Below are 12,913 nucleotides of genomic sequence, written 5' to 3'. Positions count from 1 at the left end.
TATTATTTTATAAAAATCATATTTTTGCTTCCATAAATAGTTTTGAATCAATAATTATTTTAAATCTTAAAAATGAATATTAAAAATTAGATAAATTGAAAGAAAAATAAAAAAGAAACAATTATTTTAAATCCTCAAGTATGGTTCGAATTTGTGATTCAAGACATGTTGCGGAGAGCACAAGACATGTTTTCCTCAATTTGAACCATACTTCAGGAATTAAAATAATTTCTTCTGAGGAGAGATCTAGCTGATGATTTGAGGCTTTCTCGCGTTCTTGACAAAATATCAAGGACTAATATATGTGGCTGATGTAATTTGACCAGCAAAATACAACTTTCACGTGTCCTAGAAATTTGTAAGCATGGACTTAGCATCATGGAATGGACACAATATATCACATCCCTGATTGTTGCAGATTCATAGGTTTACGAGATCAAAGAGGAAAAAATGAAGAACGTGGTAATTTCTCTCGTTATCCGCATGGACCAAGGATATAAAAGATCCATCTTCCCAGTGTTTTGAGAAAATTCTTAAATTATGATGAAAAAAAAAAGTTATTCTACAAAGGAGGTAATTTGTGGAGTTGATTCCAGACTTGTGATCTTCGCATTTGTGAAATGCGAGTTCAGGTACCTCGCATTTCACCAATGCGAGGTAAGTGTTTTCACGAAAAAAGAAAAAGAATATCGCATTCTCCTAATGCGAGCTTAGTACCTCGCATTTCATGAATGTGAGGTACTCAATCTGAAATCAATCAGACTTCCCAATTTCGCATTTCTCTTCAGTCGTGACTCCCTTTACTCTTTCCGTGCAGCCTCCTCACTCTCAAAATTATCTTGGTCTGAGCTTTGTCATCGGAAATCAGAGCCACAGCTTTGTCGTCGGAATCTGTCGACCTTCTCCTCGGAAGCTCTGCAATTTTGTAGAGTTGCGGCGTTTCTCCTCAGACGAAACCAGAAAGGCGGCATTTGTTCCTGTCCGAAGCTTTCATCGGAAGCTCTCTACCATTGCAGAGCTTCCCCTTTGGGAACCCATCTCTGGTAGCTAGCTCCATTTAAGTCCGGCATCCGTCTTTCTCCATTTGCCATTCCTTTCACCAGAAACAGCATAAGAGGTAAGATTTTTTTTTCTGAGGTTTAATTTTTTTTCTGGGATTTTTTGTTTTTACGAATTGAAGTGGCTTTTATGATTTGGCAATTTATTGGACATTGTTGTTGTTTCGGTTGGCAATTTATTTGGATTGTACATTGCTTGTTATCGGAGCTAAGTTTCTTCTTGTGGTTGATTACAAGAATGGCCTGTCCTAAGTTTCGGTTGGTTTAATGATAAATGTAGACAATAAAGAAGATAGCATGTCAGATACCTTAAAGATCAATCATGCTATGAAAATTCATAAAGGACAGGAATCTTTTTACGTGCACACAATGCGCAGGAGTGCTTGAATATCCTTATATAATAAAATTTTTTTGATCTAGCAATTAAAGATCTAGCAAGTAAATCTGATATAACTTTTAAGATCATGCTATCCTTTGAATTTTTTCCCATGTTGCTGTCTGTACTTTGAAAAAGAAATGGAGTAAGAATTTGTTTATGCACTTACAAAAAATTAAAATAAAAACAATTTATTTACATACTTTCGAATTTATCCATTAATTTTTGTCTATCCTTTTCATTTTTCATTTTTGCAATTGAAGCATGTTAATTACTTAATCTTCTTATGCCAACTTGTTATTAAGTTATCCTTAATGGTGTAACAATGTTTTGGGCAAATCAAATGTTGGAAAAAAAAAAAATCTGCCGGCTTCAAGCAGCAAGAATGAAGTCCGGGTAATGGATGTGTATTTCCTAGACAAATTAGAGGCTGGTTTAGGCAATGTATCTGGGATTCCAATATCCACAATCATACTCGGTGCCATGTCAAGAACTGCAGGGTTTAAGGGGGCTAAGAAAGCACTACCCTATGCTAGGACACTAACGCGTATCTTTGAGTACTTCGGTGTAAATTTGATAGGCGAATCGTACAACACTGCATCAGCAATAGTGAACAAGCCACAATGGACCGAATTGCCTATCGCGATGAAACGGAATTGGGTGAGGAAGAACAACAAGAAGACGGCGAAAACAGGCAGGCCACAACTGATGCAGGGTCTTCTCAGGCTACGAATGGGCGAACGATTCAAGACATGATTGGAGCTATGATCACTGAGATGCGTGCAATGCGTGAAGTGGTTGATCGGTTGGATGGGAGAATACATGCAGTCGAGGGGCGATTGTCTGCGATCGAAGACAGATTGGAGGCATTGAGTGGTGGTCAAAACACAAGTCGAGTGGAGCAAAATGAACACGGAAATTAGTCACAGGCTATAATCTTTGTTTTTAGATTAATCTTTTGTAGCTAATGTGCTAGACATATGTTACAAGTCTAACACAGTTGACATGTCAATATATTGTTATTTCAATGTACGATTTATTGTTCAGATTAAATGTTTTCTATTTTGGATTTGCTGGCAGGGAGTTTAGGCCACTTTTAAGGGGAGACTCTGTCAAATTTTTTCCAAAAATAAAAATAAATGTATATATGTATGTATATTAATCATAATAAATTACAATAAACAAATAAGCAAATCTAAGTTATAAATAATCTAAGCAAATCTAAGTTATAAATAATCACGTAATAATCATTTCATAAAGGGTTAATGCAAAAAACCCCTACAAACTATATTTTTATATATTTATAATATATTTGTATAAATATTATATATTTTTATAAATTATGTATAATATAAATATGTAATTATACATTTATTTAAATATTATATATTTAACATATATTTAATATATATTATACATTTATATATATATGTATTTATGTAATTATACATTTATATTAACATTTATGTATATTTATAATATACATTAATATTATGTATTATGTATAATATAATACATTTATACATTTATATTAATTATATTAATACATTTATACATAAATTTAATATATATTTATAATATATTAATTTATACATTTATATAATATTCATTTTTAATTTATACAATTAATACATTTATATTATATTTATATTATGTATTATATACAATATAATATATTTTTGTATTTTTATATAATTATATAAATATATTTATTTATAAATATTTATAAATGTATTACAAACACATAAATGTATATAAATATTTAAACAATAAAAATTATAAATTACAAATACTATTAATTATACATTTATACATAATATTAATATATATTTATAAATTATAAATTATAGATTTATATAATATTCATTTATAATTTATACATTTATATTAATTACACATTTATAAATATATTTATATTACGTATTATATATAATATAATACATTTATACATTTACAGATTTTTTTATCAATACATAAATACATTTATTTACAAATATTTATAAATGTATTATAAATGTCATTTAAGAAATTTAACTTTTCCACTACATAATAGCAAATTAGAGAAATTGATTAATCAATTATTAGTAGTATCAATAACAAAAAAATAAAATACTATTCTTGTTCATTCTTATTTTTTATTTCACTATAAATAATAATTGCTAACTTTTCTTTTTTATGTGGTATATAATATGTTACTTTTAATATAAGTAGTTGAGTAACTACGAATTCTCAATTACTTTATAGATACTTAAATTATTGAATTACTAGATTAATACACTTTACAACATCAGCTACATATATTTTTTAACAACAAAGAGTTTATGGTAAATTATTAAGAATGAATTTAACAAATAAACAAATTTAAAAAGTAATTTAAAAAATATTAGAATTTTTTTATGCAATTTTCTAGGAATTCGTATTTATTGGATGCAAGATAAAGTCCAACCAAAAAGCTTTCTAGATTGGTTAAGATTTATTCCCCCAAATTATTATCAACTATTGATGCCAATATTATGGGATCTTTTTTTTTTCCCAGTTGTGATGAATTTAGAGCCTTAAGTAGTAAAATTTGCATTGCAAATTGTAAATGATTTACAATTGCATTTACAATTTGCAATGAAATCATAAAGCAAGAGAAAATGGCATTACAACTGAAGCAAAAAGAAAAATTTTTAGGCAAAATCTAGAATCCTGTTGTTGGAAAGCAAACAACATAGGTACATAGTGAATACTTGATCACTAGCAATAATCATAAGTGTAAAATTGCAGCTTGCAGCGCCCACTGGACAACAGAGGTTTTGTGGTTTAATGCGAGGTACATGACCTCGCATTTCAGAAATGCGAGGTACATATAACTCGCATTTGTGAAATGCGAGGTCAGTTTTTTTTTTGATTTTTTTTTAAATTTCGGTGGTAGAAAATTTAAGGAGAGTTCGCATTCAGCAAATGCGAGCTCAAGGAACTCGCATTTGAAGAATGCGAAGACCCCAAAAACAGAAACCAGTACACAAAATACCCCTTTTGTAGAATTTTTTTAAAAATTATCATAATTTTAGAAATTTCTCCGGTGTTTTCCACTCACGTGCTGTCTAAGCAATCGTTTCGCAAGTCGCACTCCAATGATGCGAGGCCGAAATTACTTTACGGGCTGCGAGTTAAAACGAGATTGAGGTTGTTTATGAAATTACCAACAGACTCCCCGAGAATTTACTTGGTGGCAAACAGTTGATCCAGCACTCTCACTCATACGAGGGAGGGTTGGATCGGAGAAATTAACAAATTAAAAGTAAGGGATTCTGAATTCAAAATTTTTTATTTATATAAAAAAAAAATTTCCAACACTTGCACTACGGATATATTTTTGGGCATGTAGTCATTCATTTTCTATTCGATACTATATGCAATGTCAAAAGAATATGTTTTCGACGCCTGAGAATTTGTCAGAAGTTATAAGACAACAAACACACAGTTGAGGCTACGTAAAAATGAGATTCCAAGTTCACATTTGACTGAGTTAAGAGATCATAGCGTATTTGATCTTAAGAAGTACATTGGCAATGGACCACCCCGTGTGTTTACACGCATTTGTCCCATCTGAATTCAGTCAATTGTCAGCACAAAACAAAGCGGATAACTGACCCCCCCCACTCCCCCCCCCCCCCCCCCCCCCCCACTACCACACAATATGGAAGGAAGGAAAAAGAGGACAAGGAAAGAAAAACTTGTCGATTTGTAAGTAGTCTAATCTAATGGCAATGAACCACTTGGCATTGTCCAATCTTTTGATCGTTTTGGAGGGCCACGGCTTCGGACGAGTCCACTGAAATTCTTCCAAAAAAAAAAAAAAAGGTAAAAACTAACAAACCTACCTAATAAAATAAAAACGTTGAGTTCATACTCCAACCAACTTGTCTTGTGCTCATAATTGTTTTTGTCCCTTTCCCAATGCAATTCCGTCGCTCATTTGGTTCTGTCAAAAAAAAAAGAAAAAAATGCAAGATAGAAAGAATTGTGCACAGCACGTGATGAATATAGTACATTTGGCAAGGCCCGCTTGAATTCGAATTGCCACCCTGTGATAAGGGATTTGTACTCGCCAAACTACAAATTACCTCTTTATAATTTAAAAAAAAAAAATCCAAGATAGAAAAAGACAATAATGATTTTTATCTACTTTCTCTACTTTTCCTTCTTTTATTTATTATGTTTGGATTTTTTTTCCTCCTCCTTTATTCCTAGTACTGCATACAGATTTCGACAATAACGTGCTAAAGAATTTTCTTTTACGATAAACAATTATAATGGTTTACACGCTCCATCACATGCATTCCTTTTTTTTTTTTAATTTAATTTTTTAAGACTAGAAACTCCTTATTCTCTGGACTCAAAAAAAATTATTTTATTTTTTCAATTTAAAATGCTAGAATTTATGAATGTTAACAAAAACCATAGTGCCTAAACAAAGAAGTGGAGTATGGGATGAAGTATTTCCTTTTGTTATGATGCTGACATGACATGTGAATCACGTGACCAGTCTTGAGCATTTTTGACAATGCTGTTGACAAGTAATAAAAATGACTGGTCTTAAGCTGGCGATTGGAGGGCCATATCAGTTTGGACACCTGGAAACCATTTAGAGATGAGAGGATCAAATAGAGAGACGTCCTCGCCAGAAATCCGCGCATATTCGGGCGCTTTGGATCGCAAAGGAGACATATCCAATTTTAAGCTTTTTGCGGTACTGATTCAGATATTGAATTGTTGGATGCACGAAGCCAAACTTTTTGTTCCCTAGATTTGGCATGTTTTTGCAAGAAAAGGAAACCTGTGGGGGATGGGACTTGCGAGGAGAAGGAAACAGAGAGTTTCCTTTTCTTGACATTTTCGAATCCATTGTAACCAGAGAACTCAAGTTCGAAAAATGTTCTAGCGTAGCTTGAAAGCATCTTAACTTGCTTCATTCTGGAATAAAAAAAGAAACATCAAACTTTTGCTTTTGGGGGTATGATACACACCGAGCAAGGTCGAAGGCAAGAAGAAACATTTAAAAGTCGGGCAGTTATTCATGCTCAACTCGACAAAAACTAGCTTGCTTACTTCAACATTTGTTAGTTGGATCTCGAGTTCGAACAATCTCAAGCTTTATCAAGGTCATGCTGCTGTCCCACTTTCTTCCTTTTGTTTGTGGTTTTTTTTTTTTTTTTTTTTTTTTTGGGGGTTGCATTTAGGTGTTCCAATTTGGCATGCCCCATATATATATATATATATATATATATAGTGTGTTTTTTTATCTATATATCGTAGGCATAATTTTAAAGGGGGAAATATCTAAATCCGTCATCAGCTGAAACAAGCCGATTATTCCACCCAAATGATTTTGAGCACAACTTATTATGCTTAGCATAACAAATATAAACTTGTATATTTATGTTAGACATTTAAACTTACTTAAATCTGCACCATAAAATTGTCTCACGTAGATAAAATTATGATTGGTGAGATCCTCTTGTGCGAATAGTCTTCTCACCGATGGAGGGTTAGGTTGAATGGAAAGACAAGAGAGATTATAAATGATGAGAAGTCTTGAACCCAATTGCCGAGAAATGTGGGAAAAGCCTTTGACTTCCGAGCTTCTTTTTTTTTTTTCTGAATATTTGTCTTGCATTCCTTCCAAGCTCCTATTTTTCTTCTTCTTCCAGTTTTTGGGCTTTCATTTTTCCTGCAATTTCTTAGTGAAAATCAAGATTCCATGTTCTGGAATTTGGTTGTGAATCCATGATAACATATGATATTAAACTCATACTCAATGTATCGATGCGCAAATTTTTTACTCGACTAATATCATATTTGATTTATTCAATTGACCCCTCGATTGCGTGTATTTCGATAGGTGATTATTTGAATAAATTATTTAGAATAATACTATGATAGCAATTTTTTTAATATAATACTTGTGAGATAAAAAAAAATTTTGTTGAAGATATTAAAAAATAGATCAAAAAATATGTGTGTGCTCCAATTAAAATAATATACCGAAAAAAATGGTCGATTCCTGGTTCCTTTTTTGTGCAACAATGGCTGTCAGCTGGGACGAGCCTAATTCCACGTGTCACAAGGAATGAAGTGGGGAATGGGAAGAGTTTGGGGACCATTTCAACACTTAGATTAGCAGAGGATTTCTGACCAGGGAAAAAGAGATGTAAAATTATCTGAGGGAAAGTGAAAGATGTAAAATTAGGATAGCCCCCTGACAACAAATTTGGGGCTAGGCCTGCCTGGGGTAGCCATTATTGAATAATTGAGGCAACGAAAACCTTGTGAAAATGGTTTTTTTTTTTTTTCCGCATGTCCTGAATCAGGAGATGGCACTTCGCAGCGTGCCATCGGTCATTGTATATATGTATCATCATCTACGAAGGTTACAGACGGTAAGTCGGTAACTTCTCCATGAATAACTGTTATACTTTTATAACAAAATTGTTAAAAATTAATTGTTCACAGTAAGTTTTTTTTTTTTTTTTTTAAAACGTGTACCAATTCTATCAGAATTATACTGACCTTGGCTCAACCAAACATTTTCAGTGTGAGTATTTGCTTTGCTGCCCAATTCTTAACCTTTTAAAGCTGGCAACCATTACCATTTCACTTGCCCTGATCCATAACACGTCCAAGATGGTTTTTTTTCTAATCTAGGGGGAGGGGAGCCTAAGGAGGCTGTGGTAGGGGCTAGTGGGTATACAGACCCATCTAAATCAAGGAAGTGCTATGACACAACTCTTAGATTTTTTTCGCTACTGGTGAGGGTTCAACAGCCCAAGGAGGGACTTAAGTCCCTCCCTGGTGGCCACTGAGCCATTGGCCCAGTGGTTCGTCCAAGATGGTTAGAGCTCCTTTTTAAAAATAATAATAATAATAATAATAACGAGTTTAGATGGATTCGGTTCGCTCCACGTCACGAATCAAGGCAAAAAACTTTTTTCTTTGTCAAAAGGAAACATAAAGAATTTGAACTGCCAAAATTGACAAAAATTTGGATAGACTTGATCTTGTAAATTTAATGACCCAAATTTTATTACATTTTTATTATTTAAATTGGTGAGATAGTATGACTAATTTTGAGTAACTAGTTCTACATAGATCGAATTTACCCAAATATTTGCTAGATCGAGTCTACATAGGCGCCAAAATTTTGCTAGTTTTTGAAATGTGGGATGTGATTTAAATAGTTAGGTGTACATAAATCCTCATGTGGTGTATATTGGCAACCATTTAACATCCGACACTTGTATTCCATGCACATTCTTTTGGATATTGGCCCTGGCCTCCGATTCTCATATTATCCTTGACGGGTTGGGTTGGTGATTTTGCTAGAAAGATTATAATAATTGGTGCTGCCATAAAAAGATTTAATTAGATAAGAAAATTTAAGTTCAAAGACTAAATTAGACTAAGGGCCGCACTTGATAAGTGCTTTTATCCAAACAACATACTTTGAAATAGTTTATTGAAAAGTATTTTACCTAATCGAGCTTTTAATAAAATCACTTATTAAATGCTCAAGCGCTTTTAAATATATTATTTGGATATACAATTCAATATATACTTATTCTTATTGTCTTGGACAACGTGTAATTCAAAAAATTTTAAATGTATTTATTTCTTTTTTAGTTCATAATATAGGATAAAAATGATTAAACTTAATATTTTATTTTTTAAAAAACACAAAAAGCTATTCTAAAGGTATCAAATTTGATCTTATAACCACGAAAGTTTCACTCATAATTTTACGAAATGATATTCATCAAATGCCTAAAAAGTACTTTTAGCAATCAAAAATATTTTTTTTACCGAAAACACCGGAACCTCAAATGGACACTAAAACAATGTTGAAGGACGAAATGGGCATGAGCGAGAAAAAGCTAGAGGAATAAATCCCCATCAATATATGTACCGGGTAAATATTCTTGCCAGTTGAGGTGGATCTTAGCAAGATTACACCTGGCCTCTATTGAAGCCTATCCAGGTCTTGAGCTTTTTCGTGGGTCGCCCTGGTTAGGCCCAGCCATGGGGCAATGGCAATGAAATTGTCTTTGCCAACCATCTATCTATCTTCGGCTGGGCATGTAGACCTTGCATGACAAATGGGCTAATGTACGTCCCCCTATTCCCGGTTACTTGACGCTTTCCGCAGTTTGGGAAGTTGAGGAGTATGGGCTAACGAATCGAATGTAGTTTCACTATATTGTTATTTTCATATTTGTGGGCTGTGCTTTTCTTTCTTTTTTTTTTGGTTTTTTGAAAGAAAAGAGAATAAAGCCTCCATATGTGTATTGTCAATAATTATGCCGTTTTTCTTTCCCAAATTTTTTTTTTTTTAATGTTTCGGTTATACTCTATAAATTTTGATCTAGCTTAAGCCTCCCTAGTTGGAAATGGAAATCCTTAATTCAGCTATTTAATTGTTGCTAGTTATTACAAGGTTAATGCATATAAATTTTTTCTTACTACCTATTTAAGTTAGTTAGTGGTTAATCAATACTACAGCCCTAAAATTGAAGAACAGAATGAGTTGTAGAACAAGGCTTTCTGCAAAATTGGTATTACTAAATTTGCAATATCACAACTGAATTAAGACAGATGACAGCCCTGTAAATCATTTCTCAAAGTAAAAACAAGAAACCTGACAACTATCACAGCTTAGGCGCGCTCAAGTCGGAGTTTACTTCGGTTTCAAAAGGATTCCATCCCATACAAATGATGTTTTGAATCTTGACCCTATATTTTTTCTAACTGTTTCACCCCTTCCTATATCCTTCGTACTTCCAATTGTCAGGAGCAGGATTCGAATTTTAAATCTGACGTCAAAGAAGACTGCTCGTATAAAATCAATTCACATGCATCTTTTACAAATTTACTGCTAATTGTGTGATATTATATTCGACCAGCTTGTATGTGCTGATGGTTACAGCAGCAAAGAGCTGGAGATTAATTTTTTCTTTCAAATATTAATACCTTACAAGTAGGTTTTCAAATCAATTAAAAGTCTCTCAAGAGCCCATAGGCAAACCAGGAATGGCCTTTTTGCAACGAGAGAGATATATATATATATATATATTTGGTTGAGTGGTTTGATATATTGATTCTCAAACTCATTCTGTTAGTATAATATGTCAAATAAAAAGAAATCCACCCATAGAACTACCGTGTTTTAACCAAAAACAAGGGGGTGGAATGGGTTAGGCGGATTGCAGAGAGAAAGTATAAGTCCTTTCTGTTTACGCTAAAGAAAAAGCAGACAAAAAAAACTAAAAAACAAAAGTCAAAAAGGAAAAGGAAAAAACAATTTTAAATAACTTTTCAGAGGTATTATGCGAGAGTACTTTATTATTTTAAAAAATTTCTTATTTTGATCGCGAGGCACCAAAATACAGAATTTAGACAAATAAAGCCCCCGCATGAATGGTCCAGCGGCAGCGCCTCTCACCAGTGAATTTTGAGGTCACAAGTTCGAGTCTCCGCTTCGCTGGATTCCTCCGCACACTTAACGTATTCGGGCCGAGTTGGGGCATCGAGCTCGGGCCGCAGAAAATTAGTCGGGTCCCGTAAGGATTGATCCGGACACCCCTCCGTCGACAAAAAAAAAAAAAAAAAAAAAAAGGTCATGAAACGTTTGGTGTGTTTCTTGTGGTGATCGTTACATCCCGCGATTTTGACAGATATCTTCACATTACGTGAAGATTTTTTGTGCATAGATACTTTTTCCAAGTCCCAAGATTTTTCTCGTGGGGGGCCTGAACCTTACCAAGTGGCTGTAGCATCGACGGTTTGTGAAGATACTGATAGATGATGAATTTCGCACTTAACACAATCGTAGACAACCTTCTCAAGGGTTAAGAAATTATGGTACAGTAGCTTTTTGCTTTTTGACGAAACTGCCTAAGTTTGATGAATTCTTGAGAGTGACCGACCGAAAAACAAACAAAGAGGTACAGCGAGCCGGTCCCTAAACTATTTCCACTGTCGTCTTTTGGCCCTTCAAAAACAAATTGTCAGAAATATGCCCCAATTTCTTAATAGTAAACTATTTCTATTATCAAGTTTTGGTCTCTAATTTAAAATTTATCTCAGTGCATCCCTCGAAGGATTAGAAAGTGTATGCTTTCAGGTTTTCTGCCCATTTTAATCATAAGTGACAGTCAGAACCACAGGAAATTTGTGTCCGTCCATTTAATATAACCATCGAAACTAGAATAAAAAAAGGTTAGGACTTAGGAAGAAAAATACATTTTGCTTTACCATCATTACATTTCGTCTTTTGTAATACTGAATAATAAAGTGTATTTTTCATCTTAACCCTTCTAATTCTGGTCCCAATGGTTATTATATTAAGTGATTAGACAAAATTATTCTTTGCTTCCGATTAATGGAATAGTTTCCTTTAATACAATACAATTGGCGTTCGAGTAAACATGTTGACGTGGGAAGTATAGAAATCCAAAATTTTAGAGAAAAAAATTCTCTAGACTTGCAAATTTAATAGACACAGTCGTGTATCAAGCAGCAGCACTAAAGATGCTAAACAATCACGGGTAGCATGCAAGGTCTCGTTACGTTAAGTAGAAGGAATTTCATGATACAACCCAGTCCAATCACGGACTTCCTATACTCGTTCGGCTAAACAATTTGTTTTAAAGTTTTCCACGAGCATCCGATGACAGGAATCAAGATATGTATCCTGCCTGCCTGCACAAGAAGGTTTGCAAGTCGAAGTCAAGAAAAAGTGCACTTCTCAGCTGTCATAGGATGGATTCATTTCTCTGTTTTGGGAGTCAAAAGTTTAGGGAAGAAGAAGGTGAAAGGAAAACAAATTTTGGTGCTCGTGGAATGAGAGAGCTAAAAATATCTTTGCAAATTACAGAAAAAAAAACAAAACTTTTCATTCACAACAAAGTGGACACAAAAAATCCGCAAGCATAATTAATCATGCATCATTACCCCATGTTGACACAGAATGCAAAGTCAAAGGACGATATATCTACATATCCATAAGATGCTTGTGATCGGTGCAACAAATGACAGTTGCAGCCCGCTGCTAAGGAACAAAATTCAGCAAGATCTCTTTCTTAAGCAACGAAATAAGATGAAAGCAATATATATTTATCATGCTTCAATAACATTCAGGTCATTCTCCTTCAAATGCACCAGGTGTTGTATGCTGTGGTAATCCAGTGAAAGTGTAACAGCTGGAAGGAAGAAGGAATTAGGTTGATCCTCACAGGCATCAAGTAAAATGTCTGTTTATGCTCGCCTACCCAGACGCCTACTTCGACGTGAAAGTACTTCTTTCACAGCTCAAAACTTTAAGATGATCAGAAAAATTCATATCTTGCCAGTCTAATTTCCAGAATAATCAAATAACTGTAAAACGAAGAAGATGTAGATACATTTAACGCCAACTTCACTTGGGGACTGCCAGAAC

Source organism: Coffea arabica, chromosome 2c (genome assembly GCF_036785885.1).
Source record: "Coffea arabica cultivar ET-39 chromosome 2c, Coffea Arabica ET-39 HiFi, whole genome shotgun sequence".
Classification (NCBI taxonomy): domain Eukaryota; kingdom Viridiplantae; phylum Streptophyta; class Magnoliopsida; order Gentianales; family Rubiaceae; genus Coffea; species Coffea arabica.
This window is presented reverse-complemented; position numbering follows the sequence as displayed.